This window comes from Brienomyrus brachyistius, chromosome 10 (genome assembly GCF_023856365.1).
Source record: "Brienomyrus brachyistius isolate T26 chromosome 10, BBRACH_0.4, whole genome shotgun sequence".
In the NCBI taxonomy this organism is placed as follows: domain Eukaryota; kingdom Metazoa; phylum Chordata; class Actinopteri; order Osteoglossiformes; family Mormyridae; genus Brienomyrus; species Brienomyrus brachyistius.
Window position 1 is genome coordinate 16,606,990 of NC_064542.1, and position 16,622 is coordinate 16,623,611.

At 41.4% G+C, this 16,622-nt stretch overlaps 1 protein-coding gene across 3 annotated transcripts in view; it reads left to right on the plus strand.

Annotated features, from left to right (window-relative positions):
• Nucleotides 1–4,195: 4,195 nt before the first annotated feature.
• The window catches only part of LOC125751182 (short transient receptor potential channel 5-like), a 36,776-nt gene continuing 24,349 nt past the window's right edge, over nt 4,196–16,622 (plus strand). For all 3 annotated transcript variants that reach the window (XM_049029792.1, XM_049029793.1, XM_049029794.1), the window contains exon 1: nt 4,196–4,908. The gene's annotated coding sequence lies outside the window, so the exon portion shown is untranslated. The remainder of the gene's footprint in view (nt 4,909–16,622) is intronic.

A 16,622-nucleotide genomic window follows, 5' to 3' on the forward strand; every position in this document is an offset into this window, starting at 1 on the left:
ACCAATTCGAAGTGGAAGTGATACAAGGCCTCTGTTGGCTGTTGGAGATCACAAAAACCCGGACCACGCCTTACAATCTGAAATCAGACGGAATGGTGCGGCTCTTCAATCGGACGCTGATTGATCAGCTGGCAAAGACACTTCTGGACTGTGGGAGTGAATGGGATGAGTATATAAAGCAGGTGGCTTTTGCTTATAACACCTCGATGATGCCAGCACGCAGTTCACGCCCTATTTTCTTACTCATGGCCGAGAGGCAAGAGTCCCAGGGGATGTGCTGATTCCCACAAATGCCCTGCAGTCACAGCAAACTGGCTCTCACACAGAGCTTGTCTCCTCATTGAAGGGGAAACTGGAAGTCACCTTCAGCAGGGCCAGGATGTCCAGCGTTGCAGCTCATGAACGGCAAACACTGTACCATGATGTGAAGGCAACGACACAAGCCCGATGAGGTGGGTGCTATGGTGTGGCTTAACAATCCGGTGGAAAGCCGCATGAAACTAGCCTCACACTGGAAAGGGCCTTATCAGATCAGAGAGGACTCAGGCGGGGTGCCTGGCCTCACTTACCGCATTGCCAATCCACTTCACTGCAGTGAGCGACAGCGGGTGGTACATTATGACAGACTGAGGCCTTATACTCTGCCAGTTCAGGTGCCACAACAACCATAAATCTCAAGTCCTCTTTGGTCTCAAGTTCCTGACTCACCAGGGACAATATATTCAGATCGAAATGGACTGTCTTTTGTGGCTGAGAGGCCGTGTTAGAGCTGCGGGCCTCGGATATTTACCAGATTTTGTTCTTTACTGAAGGGCTTCGCTGAATGCGACCCTGTGCAGTGCTATGATATTGCGATGTTGTCTATCAGTTGCTGATGGATGTGGGCGTGTCAAAGAAGAGGAAGAAGAAGAAAAAGAAAGTTTACATTGCTGTCTACCTGGGGATTAGCTCATCTGCTTAGACAAATAAATTCATTCTGGAAAAGACAATGCAAAAATGTCAATTTTGAGTCCAAATAACAGTGCTTTAGTAACTGAGACCTAATAATGAATAATGAGTGGGACTGAGTCTAACATTTTCGGTCTCGTAGTCCCGCACATCCAATTGCGTGGTACAAAGTAGTCAAAATGCAGTTCAGAGGGTCTAACTCAGTGGTTCTAAACATTTTTGCACCAAGATCTAATTTTTACCATACCGGCTTGATCGCAGCCATATATCAAGTATAGGTTTACAGGTTTACATTAATGCTATGATCAAGTGCAATTTAGACCAATCAATGCCTATCACACAAATCTGATTGTATGTGACGGTGAATTTTAAATTAAGCATCTATGGTTTGACTTCTTGGATTGGTTAAGTGTTCACTAGTTTTGCACTAAGCAGACTTAAGTTGCAGATCCAAGACCCAATTAAATAGGTTGATTCTCCAACTCTCCCAACTCTGTTTTTCAGAACTTGCTGCAATCCAAATTTGGGTCGCAACCAAATTTGAGAATCGCTGGTCTAACTGCTTGCAGTAGTGAAGGAGCAGCAAAATATACTATTGCGTTACCATATGTCCACCACAAGAGGACACAGTTGCTGAACTCATGTAGCACATGAGATACCATTAATTCCCAGTCTACAATGCTTTGCAATGTACTTAAAGATTGTTTAAATGATTCAGTTCCAGCTAAACATTAGATATTATATAGATATTCATATAGGTATGAATATTGTATTTATATTATAAAGATAGCCTAAACTGCTGGCCAAAGATTTTAACTTATTTCTGTTATATTTTGCACATTCAAATTGAAACTGAATGGAAAATTATAATTAATCTTTAACAAAAGTTGCTTATTAGAGATTCTAATAGCATTACTTTCATTTGGTGCCCCAGTTATAGCCATTTTGTAAAAAGAAGATAAATCATTACTAATTTAAGCCTGTAACCCTATCTAACAGCAACTCCACTGCGCTGTGAAACTCCAGGTGGTCTGGCTCTGATTGCACTGTACTCATGTATGCAGGGTGCTGACTGCATTTGGGAAGAATGTCCATAAGTTGCCCTGAGGCACTTAACTTTCTTAGTTAATTATCAAATAAATTCACTGATTCAAGCTGCACGTTTTATTATATGCTTAACCTTCTTCAGAGTGGTCTCCTTCCATTATGCTATGCATGCTTCCTACATCCAGTCACAATTAAATTAAAAAGTGCCAATTTGAATGATTCTATTAAAACTCTGCAGACTGAAACGTATGTAGAGGTCGCTCAGCTGATTTAATGAGTGATGTATCATCAATGTCCCACTGTATTTGCACTAGTATTGAAACTCTTTTTATGTTATGCTCAGTTACTCAGTTTCAGCTTAATATTTTATTGACGTCCTTAATATTAAATCTGGAGAACTCAAAGTGTAATACTTTTTAATTTACTATATATCCGCCTTTTTAAAAATAACATGTTAATTCTACTAACACCCTAAAGTCAGTAATGCTTTAGCAGTTTTTCATGGGTGCATCTCCACTGATTTTTACACCTATTTGCTGTCATTTCAGCCAATTCAGGACGATTTGCGATTCCGTCCAACCAAGTTAAGATAAACTACTACACAAAAATCCGTCCACTGCAGCTAAATCTTTTGTCTGCAAAGGTGGATTTACACAAATGATGGGGGTGAAAACTGCAAATGCTTTGGCGGAAACTGCAGGTCAACATTTTAACAAAACATGTTTTCATTCTACCAGAGTAGTCTAAGTTATATAGACACTATTGTTGAACATTTGAGAAATGAGCTGTGATGCATCTCTAATGAATTCTTGTTGATGCTCTGTAAGACGAACAGTGCATAATGAAGCAAAAAATGGTAATGGAATGAATAATCATAGTTTATAAATCACAGTTTTACATAAGGATTGGTAGGGTTATATTGAATGTGAATAAGTGGTCAGCCAAATTAAGCCATACACTTTTGTGGGTTAAGGATTCATATTATTGGACTGAATGCTCAAAAGCAAAAAATAAAAACAATGCACTCACAATGTTCTTCCTGTTCCAGAGTCCTATGTCCCCCTACCAAGAAAATTGGTAACCATTTCACTTCCTCTGCAGTGGTGCAGGTAATTCAGGCCTTGGGCCTATTCTGCCTATGGCTAGAGCCAGCCCTGCAAACACCGCACAGAAGATTCTAGACTCTGGGGATAAAATTGAATAACAAGATAAAACTGATAAGGATCTGTGCACAAGGAAGGATCACTCCAAAATTCCAGTTTTGGGATTCGAGGTATCTCCCAGAAGAAGAACCATGGTGCTAATGAGATTCTTCTTGACTCTGGCGCAGGACATTCTGTCTGCAGGCCTGACAAGAGAAAAGGTATAATGACAGGTATACCTTTAGGGCAGGGACTGTTCTGCAGTAGCACAATGTTTTCTGAATTTTACTATACAAGGGGGTCATTCAATTTGTTGCTTATTTTCACAGCCTTGAGGGGGATGATTCAGAACTACTGATTACTGGGCAAACCTCATTCTCACATCCTTTTCAGTTTGCATGGGTATGAAGCATTAAAGTCCAGTTTGACCAATGTTACACCCTGTTGGTTTTGTACATCAGTTTATGCTTGTTTATAATTTCAAAACTTTCATTTTTTTGTCTGTGAATAGAATAAACAAAATGTTATACTATCCAATTATGACCTCTGTGATGGGCTGCTGCCCCATCCTGGGATGTTCCCTGTCTTGCATCTGTAGTTTGAAAGATATGGACCCTCGTGATCCTGCAGAAGACAAACAGGTATGGAAAATGGATGATTCTACTTTTTAAGAGGATATTCGTTCTACTTTTTAGAGATTTTTTGCAATATTTTTTCTGAAAATTAAAAAAAAATTGAATGGCAAAATATGTGATTTTATCAGTTTTTTTTTTTTTAAATCCATGCATTAAAAATTGACTTTTCGACCAGTGGACTTTACAGATAATTACTATTAATCACTATCTTACTTACATTACTTACATAGAGGTACTTTTTAATTGATAAGAGAATAAGTTCAGTACAGCATCCAACACAACGATCTGAACTGAAAACTGAAAGAAATAAAAGGAGTATGTGAGGATGTAAAGGAGGAGAGAGGGGAGGAGTTTGGCAGATGGGGAGGTGTCGGTCTGACAACAATGCTTAGCCACAGCAAGAGTCCGGCGCTGTGAGAGAGCGACCAGCCGGTGGAGGCGGCGCAGCTCCGGCGCCACGGCAACCACTGTTCGGTTCGATGCCATGACAACCACGGCAAGTTCATGGCGGAACCCTCAACACCGGCAGTAGCTGTCAGACCTGAACAGCACGGAACAAGCCATCCGCCGAACCTGGGAAGCGGCAGCACAAGACTGGAACCTGTCCACATATCTTTGAATTGTTCTACACACTGAAAACTTTCAAGTATTTGCCACATTCACTCCAGTCAAGGGGAGCTCTCTCTCAGGATCTATTCATGAACAGCCATTCTACACCCCCAAAATGTTCTCATTATACAGTGCTTTTGGGCTTCTTGCTGTGACTGTGAATGTCATCAAGACCTCAAATTCTGGGTAAACATAAAGTTTGGCAACGGCATTATTTTTTTTTCTGAAGAACAATTCTAAGAAGAGCAGTTCTACGAAATGAGCACGTATTGAGCGGGCACAGTGTTGGTACTCCTTACCACTGGAGCTCCAGGTCCAAAGTTCTCATGCTGTTCCCCTACCTCTTGCTCCTCTGCTTTCCTGTTTCAACCAAAGGGCCAAGCTGAAGCTCAGTGGGTCTAGCACTGATGAGAATCGTCTGATAGCTGAGCTCCGACCACCGAAGGAATACAGAATCCGCACCATTGCATCCTCGTCTATCCCTGTAATTAAATGCTAATATAGGCAATGTGCAACAGCTAAGTCAGGTAAGTGAAATTTCCCCTTAACTCACTCCCGACTACAAAATTCACTCAGAAAAATGCCTACTGAGAACATAAGCGTGTACTCTGTTTTGAGAATGCTATGAATAATCAACCATAATTCATTGGTCTACAGTGCACACAGACAATGGTTTAAAGATGCAGCAGTTATTTTTTAATGAGTAAGCGGGGACATGGATTAAAAAGAATGTTTCCATTTAAACGGACAACTGATTACTTTGATAAAGAGAACATTTGACACTTCACATAAATACTTGAAAAGATTCAATTTGATATCTACTTTAATTTCAAAAATAAGTTAGACTCAGTATTTTGGGTTGTGTCCTTGTAATTCCTATACTTACTTACCTGTTATTGGAGATTCCACCGACTACATTCTGTAATTCAAATCCATCAGATAAATTGTTTACCTGGGGTAACTTTACAAATATAGATAAAGATTTGTGTGGCAGGGGTAATGGGTATGGGCAATAATTTGTAATAATTAATACTCTGTTTTCCCAAGGTGATTATTATGTTCTATGGTGTTTTTCATGGTTTGTTGCATGATTTCATGGCTTTAAGTGTTCAGTACAGTACTTAGTCTAAGCTCATTTTGGTACCAAAGCTCAGCTTTCCAAAAGCAGACATTTTCCTTTATTAAAGCTGTGTTTCATAATAAATGTGCTGCTCTCCTCATCATTCACAAAGGGTCAGCATTGTATCCCAGCTGCAAAAAGAGCAAGGCCTTCAAGATAGACCAATCTAAATCCTGTATTTGTAAAGTTCTGCTTTTGCAGGCTACATGAGGACACACAGGACCATCTGCTGGTGTGTGTGTGTGTGTGTGCAGTCAAACTATCAGACATGGAGAGCAGAGACCTTTCAGTTTCACAACATGCAACTGAATTTATACAACAATAATTATTATCTAATAATTGTTAATACAATTATTCTGCTAATATAACACCATAAACACAGTGTAAATGTAGTTATTAACAGTATAATTAATCTGCAAATATTTTTCAAAGGCTAAAATTACATTAATTTATTCATGACAGTTGAAACTTTGAAGAGAAAACCATAAGGAAAATCAAACCCAAGTCTATCTGTGATACAGAGAACAAGAAAAAAACGAAACATGCTAAACTCACGACAAGGTGTTTTGGATGGGAGGAGTTCTTTCAATGGAAAGATAAAAAAATGATTGACAGGCAGATAGATGGATAGATCTTCTTACTGCCCCATATTTTTTAGCCAACCGCTTACATTCCTACATACATACCTCTCAGTATCCCCTGCTTTACAGATGTTCGCTTTAGGCCACCTCGCCTTCATGACACTTACAATTGTAGGCCCACCTATCTTTTGCTAACTGAAATAAATCCGAAAAGGATTTTCACTTTTACGAAAAAGGTGAAAAACGAAAGCCGATATAGAGGCAGTGCAAACCCCAAGTGGCACCACCAAATTCCTTCCCTGGGAGGTGCACTCAGCATCTCAGCATCAAGCGGCCATGGCTTTTAATTGTATCTGTGCTTTATCTCAAAATCCTCTTCGGATTTATTTCGGTTAGCTAAACTACACTGGTACATGCATTATTTCTACATTAAAAGGGTGTGTATTTATCATATAATTCCTGCTTTTTCTGTATGTTAATGTTATTTTAGGTTTTATGTATTATTTGGTCTGATTTGGTAGGTTATTTTTTGCATCTGGGAATGCTCAAAATTTTTTCCCATATAAAATAATGGTAATTGCTTCTTTACTTCATGCTATTCCGGATTATGTAACGTTTCAAAGGAATGGTGTAATTCTGGATATCGGGAAACCAGTACCTGCAGACATACATGCATACAGATCAGGCATTTTTCCAAATTTCCTGGAGCAGTTTTAGGGCCCGAAAATGATATGCTTACTCTGCCAGCCAGGGAACTTACACCAGAAACGTCGTGGACAGACGCACAAACACCTGATCTGTAGAGTTACAGATAAGAGTGCATTGCCTTATAATGCAGGTTTTACAGTAAGAGTGCTTACACAGTACACTGAGTGTATACAACCAGTATGCAATATGTAGGTGTACATACACAGCTCAGTGGGAGTATGTGCCTTGCATTGTTGAGTATTTACATAGTGCAGTGTGTAACAGCAATGTGAATGTATACTTAAAAAAGTATGATGTGGATGTGGTGTACATGCACGGTAAAATGTAAGTGTATAATTAAACAGTACAGTGTGAGTGGAGAGTAGAATGTGAATGCGCACATGTAGTGCACAGCATAAGTTTATTACCGCAACACTGTGTGTACATAACAGTATATAATCCACAGATATGCTGCCGCCAGACAAGCGTAACAAGTTAAAAAGAACCGGAGCGTTTTCTTCAGAAGCCTGCCTGTATTGGAATGTATACTTTTAACTCCCACCATGCCAGTGACCTGAGTAGGATGGTCCAGTAGGAGTCTTTCAGCTCCTGTCACCTCAGTGCAAAGCTAAACCTTCACAGAGAGGTATTGCCCAGTGAAAAAACACGATCAACTTTAGCAAATAAGAAAATAAATCAGGGGAATAAATTATGCTTTAAGACTGTTGATGCTAAACTGGCTAGTGTTCTGTTATGGTACTGACATTTTGTTTTCCCACGTTACTTATAAATGTTAAATAAATGTCAGCTTCACCCTGTTGGGCAAGCTGAAGAAATGCAGATGGTGAACTGTACTCACCTTTACTACAAGCATAATTGTAGCGCCCCCATGCCGCGGTAACGGGCATGACTCCTAAACCCCATCCACTATTTCTTCGGGGCGCCCTGAGTTCTTTATTTTATTTACGATAATTGGTGAGCGGAGGTTTGAGACGTTGTTCTCTCACCTAACTAGTATGAGCTTCAGCCACTCTCAACTGTCACGGGTACTCCCGGTTCAAAAAATCAACATTTTCCATAGGTGAAATTAAAACACATACCTTTACTTTTAAACTTAGATTACCACACAATAAAATAAATAACAATTACAACTGAAATAACCATTTAGACTCACAAACTCCTATACCGCCAGTCTTAAACAAAAATATCACCCTCGGTGCAGGCCTGATATGTCGCTTGGGGGCGGTGGGGCCCAACCTCAAAAAATGGCCACTTCTCTCTGTAAACAAAGGAGAAATACAGGCTTCCGATGAGAAGAAAGGCTCCATCGCAGGCGAATGCTCGGAGTTTGGTGTTTCCTGTCGAGTGTCCTCTTCCGTCCACCTTGTCTGGGTGAATGATGAAGTTTTCCTCTGGAGTTGCAGCTCAGTTCACCAAATCCCTGTACCTCAGCATGATGCTGGCTGCTACTGTTGGAGAATGCGCTTTACTTAAGACGGCGGCCAGGCGATATGACGCACTTTTAATACTACACAAGCAGCATTAAAACTCCAGCAAAACTTCACATCCACGGTCGCCGATAGGGTAGTTATCAGTCCGAATTCACGCCATAGGAAAATAAACATTTCGGCATAGTACATTCAAAACATTTATACATTTTGTAATACAACAACATAGAAATAAGGAAATATAGCACAGAGCTACATAAAGATAAATAATCCATCCATTTTGTGTAACCGCTTATCCTGATGGACCACAGGAGGTCCGGAGTCTATGGTGCAACCCATCGCAGGACATACTCACACACCTATAGGCAATTTAGGAAATCCAGTTAACCTCAGCATATTTTTGGACTATGGGGGAAACCAGAGTACCCAGAGGAAACTGAACAACAACATGGGAAGAACATGCAAACTCCATTCGTGTGGAATCCTGGCAGAAGCTCGATTCGGTGTCCCCAAGGTGTGAGCGTTAGCCACTGCATCACCATGCCACTAATAATAATCCATCCATTTTCTGAAAGCACTTGTCATATTCCGGGTCACAGGGGGTCTCGAGCCTATAAGCACAAGGCAGAGAACAACCCATGACATGGCACACTCATTTTTGATAACTCCAATCAGCCTCAGCATGTTTTTGGACTGTGGGGGGAAACCAGAGAACCCAGAGGGAACTCCAGAACGACAAAGGGAGATCATGCAGACTCTACTCACATGAAACCCTCGTGGGGACTTGAATACTGGTCCCAGACGTGTGAGGCAACAGTGCTAACCACTGTGCCACCATGCCAACTAATAATAATAATAATAATAATAATACATTGTATTTCATATCTGTTATCTGTTATATTGTTGCCTCTACTCTGGATATGGAGATAGCTACCAAATCACACTTGCTATCTTGGCAAAAGTTTTTACAGTATAGCGTTAGTGATACAATGGCAGTCTTTTAAAAAACAGATGTGTTGTTATGGAAATAGTCCTGTAGTTTTGGTCTGTACCGCTAGCTTGTCATTAGGAACAATTCTTCTGTTTCTTTCAGACACCCTCGTCCTCTCTGGTCTGTTCCAGATTTTTTGGCCTGGACTGTCTTCATGTTGTGGAAGGCAAAAGTCAGAGGTTCCTGAGCCTTAAAAGGCCATGCAAGAGCTCAAACAAATTCCAAGCTGCTGTATAAGGCTGTATCATCTATTTTTTAACTTAATTGTGACTTTAATCTTTAACTGGGTCAAGATAATAGAACTTCTGCTTCAGTTTATGTACTGTTTCCACCCAAAGCTTCTTTAAAATTGGTATTTTTTGTTTATGCTATAACTTTACTTTCACCTGAATTTAAATATATAAACTCCTCACCAACAGAGTCAGGTCAGAGGTTGTTCTGTAATCTTTTGCAAAGCTAGGTTACATCTTCCAGGACTTCAGCAGAGCATGATATTTGCATAAGGATGTGCTGTGATAATCTGTCACACAGCCATCAGTCTGGTCTTGTTTCTCTGGGTTAGTCAGTCAGTTAAATAAGGACTGTTAGCAACAGGATGGTTTACTCAAGACTTGGCTCACCATGCAGAACTGAGGAGTGGGGGTGGGATGCCAGCTGTGTATTAGTGCTCAAGGTACAGAAGGTAGCAGCTATGTGGTCCAAACAGCACACAGCTGCAGTCATGTCCATGAAAGTGCCACACAGATATGCAAAAATGTAAAAAGTACACAAAGAATCCTTCGTACTATCAGTTTGGAATCAGGGAATGTCTTTCCTTAAGCATACTGCTCACACTCTCTTCATCACCTCGGCAACAGATGGAGAACATGGGATGCTTTTGCCAGTGATACTGTCATGAATTTCTGAGTCATGTGGTACTTTCTGGGGCAGCTGGCAGCCTAGCTGAATGTGTTTGATATCCCCCAAAACCTGTGTGTCCTCCACCTCAGCACCCCCCCCCCCCCCAACTCTGTGCTTGTCAGCTAGCCCGTAGTTGATGATTTAAGCTGTTTCATTGTTAGCTGTGTTCCCTGCAGTGTGAGTGCAGTCATGGTTATCCATCTGCAGGTTATCCATCATTTTTCATTCAATGCATCACATACACTGGGAGAATCAGCGCAGGGTGTTGTTTCTGTAGCTTGCAAAATCTGTTCCTTTTCTCAGGATGTGAGAAGTGTTGGCTTACGCTGCCTTTTACCTCCAGTAAAAATATACATATAGTTTGAAAGAAACAATATCATGGGAATCAAGATGTTTAGAAGTAAATTGCATGAATTTAAATGGAAAGAACATTAAAGAATAAATGATGTGAAAATGCCATTATTAGGCAGAAAGACAAAATAATCTCTGCTGGGTTTCATAGAAAAAAATAACTTTCCTACAATTCATTTTATTATTTTTTATATCTATCTATCCGTTGTCAACTGCTTGTCTAGGGCTGGGTTGTAGGGCCATCAGTCTGAACAGAGATGATCAGGCCTACCTTTTCCCAGCCATCTCCTCCAGATCTCTCTCCTGCATGTCCTGGGTCTGCCCCAGGGCCTCCTCTCAGTTGGACATTACCAAAACACTTCCCCAGGGATGCATCCAGGAAGCATCTTAGAGATAGATGGCCAAACCACCTCAACTGGCTCTTGTCGATGCAGAGGAGCAGCGTCTCTACATTGAGCTCCCCCTCAATGTCCGAGGTCCTAACCCTACCTCTAATTTTGGCCGCATGTATCCACGATCTCATTCTTTCGGTCGCTACCCAAAGCTCAGGTGAGAGTAAAAACATAGATCAGCTAGTAAACTGAAATCAAAAGCTCCCCTTTTTACCATGATGGAACCGTACAGCATCCGCATAACTTCTGACGCTGTCAGTCTCCCGCTCCCTTCTTCCTTCGCTCATGAGCAGGGCCCCAAGATTCTTAAACTCTTTTGCTTAAGGCCAGCCTGAAAGGGACAATCCACCCTTTTCCAATTGAGAACCTTGGCCTCCAATTTGAAGGGGCTGGTCCTCATTCCCCAGTGGACGTGCAACAGGGCCATATCATCTGAAAAAAGCAAAGATGTGAGCCTGAGACACAAAACCAGACCCCCTCCACCCCATGGCTGTGCTTAGAAATTCTCTCCAAAAAAGTTATGACAGTTTGTATTATTATGTATTGATCATATTCTGTCTTTACATTTAGGGATTTCTTCCTCTACTTCTGCCAGTAGTAGGCAGTTATGAGCTCTCTTAACAGCTCCACTTCTACAGAGGCAGCTTAAGATAAGTGTACATGCCCAGTTTACCTCATCATTGCACTGCTTAGTGGATGAGATACGTAATAGTGAGGGCATGTACATGTTGTGTACCGCACTGGTGCCCTAATGGTTATGGAAGCACATTTGTAATTGGAAGATTGCTGGTTTGAATCCCCAAACAGCAAGATATCACTGACATATTCTGAGCAAGGTACTGCTCCCAGGGTGCTGAATTGCCCCCTGCGATGTCACGATGTCACATATGTGTTACATGCAAATTTTGTTGTGGTGTGCTATGGTGTGTCAACACTGATCACCTAATTCTATTCTATGCTTCCCATAGATTGCATCAGTCAATCTAATAGCCACTTATTTAACAGTCCTTGATGCTTTGCGATGTAGTGATGTAATGTAAAATCCAGAGAACCGATGTCAGTGGTCAAACAAATAAAAAGTCAAAGCAGAAACTGATCATGTGCAAGTGATGCTAAAACATGGGGGTAGTGTTGCTTATTTCTAAGTAATAATTGAGAACTGGCAAATGTCTTTTTAAAAAGTGTTAATGCGATGGGACAACCCATGTCTGACTCCACGTCCTGCTGTGATTTGTGATTTGCCTGTTTGTGTGCCTGCCTCTTGCTGTTTGTTTTCTCAGTCCCATGCCTTTTGTGTGACCCCATCCACGGCTTGGTGCAGGGGCCAGGCATTCCTGTTAGTACGTTCTTTTTCATCATTTATTACTCAAGGCCCCCTAACAGCCCTGGACGAAACAGAGCAGGCATCCGTTAACTGTAGGTTATTTGTGATTACGCCAGAGGTGCCACAGGAAAAGTAGGTAGCTGTCATCGCATGAACGAGGTGGTTGATCTATTAGAGATGAAACTGTTCAGGGCATGTTGATGATGTAAATGGTAGTGCTTTGGACCATTATGCTCATATAAACCAAGACAGATCCCCATATTTCTTCCTTCTTTTCCCTTCAATGACAATTCAAATCTGCAAACTTTTTGGACCCTCAAAAATTAACTGAATTTATCTGGAAGTTGATGATAATACTGCAGTACTGCAAGCACTCATCTTGACCAGTCCTTGGAGGCCATTCAGAACTGCTTCCCTCTCTGAGTATGATTCCTATTTGTGAAAGTTCTGGAGTACTAATTATATCCACGCTCTGAAAAACAGTGAAAAGTTAGAATCTCTCGACGCGTCTCTTATTGCTGGGGAATGGCCATTTTTCTTTTAGTGCACCATGAATTGGTTTCACCTCTAATCCAGGTGCATACAACAAGGGTAATGAGGTTGGGTGTCACTTCCTGTTCACCAAATAATGAATGATCTGGACCAACAGAATAAACGTCATAATTTTATCATTTTCAAACTGGGTAATATTTTGCAATGTAGCATTAGAGCAAGAAAAATATTTAAACTGGTAAATTGGCTCCTTTCTCCCAGCAACACTGAAACTCCAGGGGAGATCCGCCTCCTCCAAGATCCTTATATAGCCACTGGATGCACCTCCTCCCACCCTTCTAGCCTTTGTGGAGGGGCTACGGAGTCCAGCAAAACTATATTATTCTGAGGGATGGAGCATGGGGGGCAGATCAGGAAGAACATGAGAAAGTAAGCAGATGAGATAAGGAGAAAAGGAGATAGATGAGAGCAAAGAAGGAAGGAGAATGGGTTACAAGGATGACAGGAGAGAGGGAGGACATGGTAGGAAAGAGAGGAGAAGGAGAGCGGGTTATAAGGATGACAGGAGAGAGGGAGGACATGGTGGGAAAGAGGAGAAGGAGAGAGGCTTGTAAGGACAATAGGAGAGAAAGAGGACAAGGTAGGAAAGAGGAGAAGGAGAGTGGGTTGTAAGGACAATAGGAGAGAAGGAGGACATGGTAGGAAAGAGGAGAAGGAGAGTGGGTTGTAAGGACAATAGGAGAGAAGGAGGACATGGTAGGAAAGAGAGGACAAGGAGCACTACTCAGGGGCATCGGAGGTATCTTATGTGTGGCCCTCTCTAAACCCCCCCCCCCCCCAGAAAGGCTTTTGTTTGTCTATTCTTTTTCTTTTCTTTGAAACTATGACATCCCATGGCTCTGCGCTGGTGACAAGTTATCAGCCAATAGACCATTGAAATCAGGCAATCAGTGCTAAGTAATGTGACACCTTATTACTGTAACCTGGCTGCACAGCTGATCTGCCAAATGACACCAATGCATCACACTTTCAAATGGCCTTGCCTCTGCTTAAGTGTTTTCTGGTTAACATGACCTTTTCATCATTGAGGTTTATTTAAACCAGAAATTAGACATTGAGGGAACTACTGTTAATTGATTCCTTCATATAAGACAGAAGCTAAGGTCAGTCTTCCTGTCTCTATGGTGACCATGATCGGCTTTGTGATTCACCACTAAGCCAACTCCGGGACGATGGGATTGGCCTGTCGTAGAAATGTGTGTGTTTCAAATGCTTAAGGATGTACAGCTGAACATAGTACCAGTCAGAAAGCCTTATGCCACTGCCACTTAATGTACGAACAAATGACAAGTCTGTGCAACTATAAGCAAGTGTAAGTCTGCCTAACAGTCTGTGTGTCTGTGTGGGAGTGAGGGCTGCAGCGGCCAGTAACATCACCGGCTAAGCATACCAGGCGGTGTGCATCATTTAATTTTGTTACATTTATTGCTTTTTGATATAAAGTGACATACTATTCACATGGATTTATATAACTGGGCCTTACTAATGTAATACAGCATAAATACCTGCTATATGGTACTAGGAAGGATCTCTTCTTACCTTAGTTCTTTGAAAGTAAGCCACCTGCCAGTTAAGATGTGTAGTTACAGTTGAACATAGTAATGTATGAGCTTACTGTAGTGGTTATGGAGGTTTTCTGGGAATAAAATATGTGAGGAAGGCTATAAAATTTGTAAAAACTCAGGCAGAAATGAATTGGTACTGACACCATTAAACTACAATTATAAATTTTGCAAATATAATATGGAACAGATTTACTCTCAAAGTATGGGACCGAATAGAATTAGATGTATAACTTTATTGATCCCAGAGGGAAATTCTAGTGCATACAGCAGTGAGTATTAAGACATTTTATGATGGCATGAATAAGGCTCTCTATCTGCAATGAAAATGCGTATTAACATAATGAAGAATTTTGCCTGAATATGTACAGGCTTTTTGGAGCAGGCAATCACCATTAAGGACTCCATGTCTATTAGTATTGGAGTAAAGCGGACAGATCAGGCGGGCGCAGGCTCCCATCGCTGGCAGATTCATGCTATGTGTATGTGTGCTGCCTTCATTGTGCAGAATGCTGCCTGAAAGTAACTGACAGGCAGAGAAAATAGATATGGGCTGCAAGTAGAGAGCAGAAGCAGAAACCGAGGCACAGCCAGAAATTGGCAGCTTAGCCTCATTATTATAGATTTGTGGGACTGAATCTGGTCTGTGCACACACACACACACACACACACACACACACACACACGCACACACACACACACACACATGCACACACACACACACGCACACACACACACACGCACACACACGCATGTTGGGTATGCATATCTTTATATGTTGGGGATATTTTTCCACCAAATGTGATCTATGCAATGCCCGCCCCCCAAATCAATCATTTCTATGGGTATAACCCTAATCCCAACTACAGGATGACAACCTTAACCCCTACTCAGGCATGACCTTATCCAAAAGTAGGCATACAGAACACAACACATTTCACATTTTTAGTTTTTTGATTGGAGTCACACATTTTTATAAAAACTGGTCAATGTCACAATGTCAAAATAACAGGTTTATATCACATTGGGAGCGCATTTGGTCCCTACAATGTAATATACACATACCCCCCCACCACACACACACACACACACACACACACACACACACACACACACACACACACACACACACACACACACACACACACATTACATATCTATTTCATTGTGCGTACTCTCCATTAATTTTCATGGGCATTATCTTAATTCTACCTATGATAACCCTAACCCTAACTCTAACCCTAACCTTACCTCCTACCCAGCCGTAACCTTAACCAAAAGTAACCAGACAAAATACAAGTCATAACATGAGAAATAAGAAATACATGTATTATTCACTTATGAATCGATCATATCAGGTTCCTCGGACAACCCTGAATGGGACTCGCACACCTTGGGCAATTTAGAGACACCAATTCACCTGCATCTTCATGGACTGTGGGTATCAAAGCAACATAAAGTGCAGGCAGAACATGCACAGTCCACACACAGAGCATGGTGGGGTTCCAACCCCCCACTCCAGAACTCACAATGCTAATCACTGCACCATATGTATAAACCTCTACATAAGCAGTGTGTAATAACATATGAAACTGTAATAGTTTGTTCCATACCTGAGCTCCATGGGATAGGCTTCAGGCCCCCTTGGAGCCCTGTACTGTATAAGTGATAGGATGGATGGATGGATGGGTGGGTGTTTATATTTTTGCTTGGTTGTCTGAAAATGCCTTCCAGTGTGACTCATTATGTGCATTTCTGCATTGTATGTATGCCTGTAATGACTGTGTTCCCACGTGTTTGTTTCAGAAAGAGTGAGGATTTCTGCTTGTTAAAAATTTATTTATTTATTTATTTTTAAATGTGGGGTCATTTGGAAATCGCCAGTGTCTGCCACAGTCATGTCAATGCCTGGTGTTTCCATGGAGACCCCTGCTGCCGGTCATGAGTAAGCATCTCCAGAGACATCTATGGCTAAGGCAAGAGGGAGAAGACAAAAATAAACACTTGAGACCGGCACATTAAGTAATGCACTTAGCCGTCTCATGCCAACGCATCGTCACGGTCATTGTTGTGAAGCGAAGCACACAACAAACAAGGAAATGAGGGCCGTTCATCACTTTGCCACTTTTCGTTTCTTTCCCTGTGAAGCAGGTAAATGGAGCCACGCATGGTACCCATGTGCTGGAGAGTATATTTACTGGTGGGAGGTTTGTTTTAAAAAAAATATGGCAGACTATAAAGACCGACAGGCCAAACGGTCATTGCTTGACTGCTGTTCTTTGAATATAGTATACAAATGTGAAGGGGAAACAGACCCTTCTGTGGAGATGCAG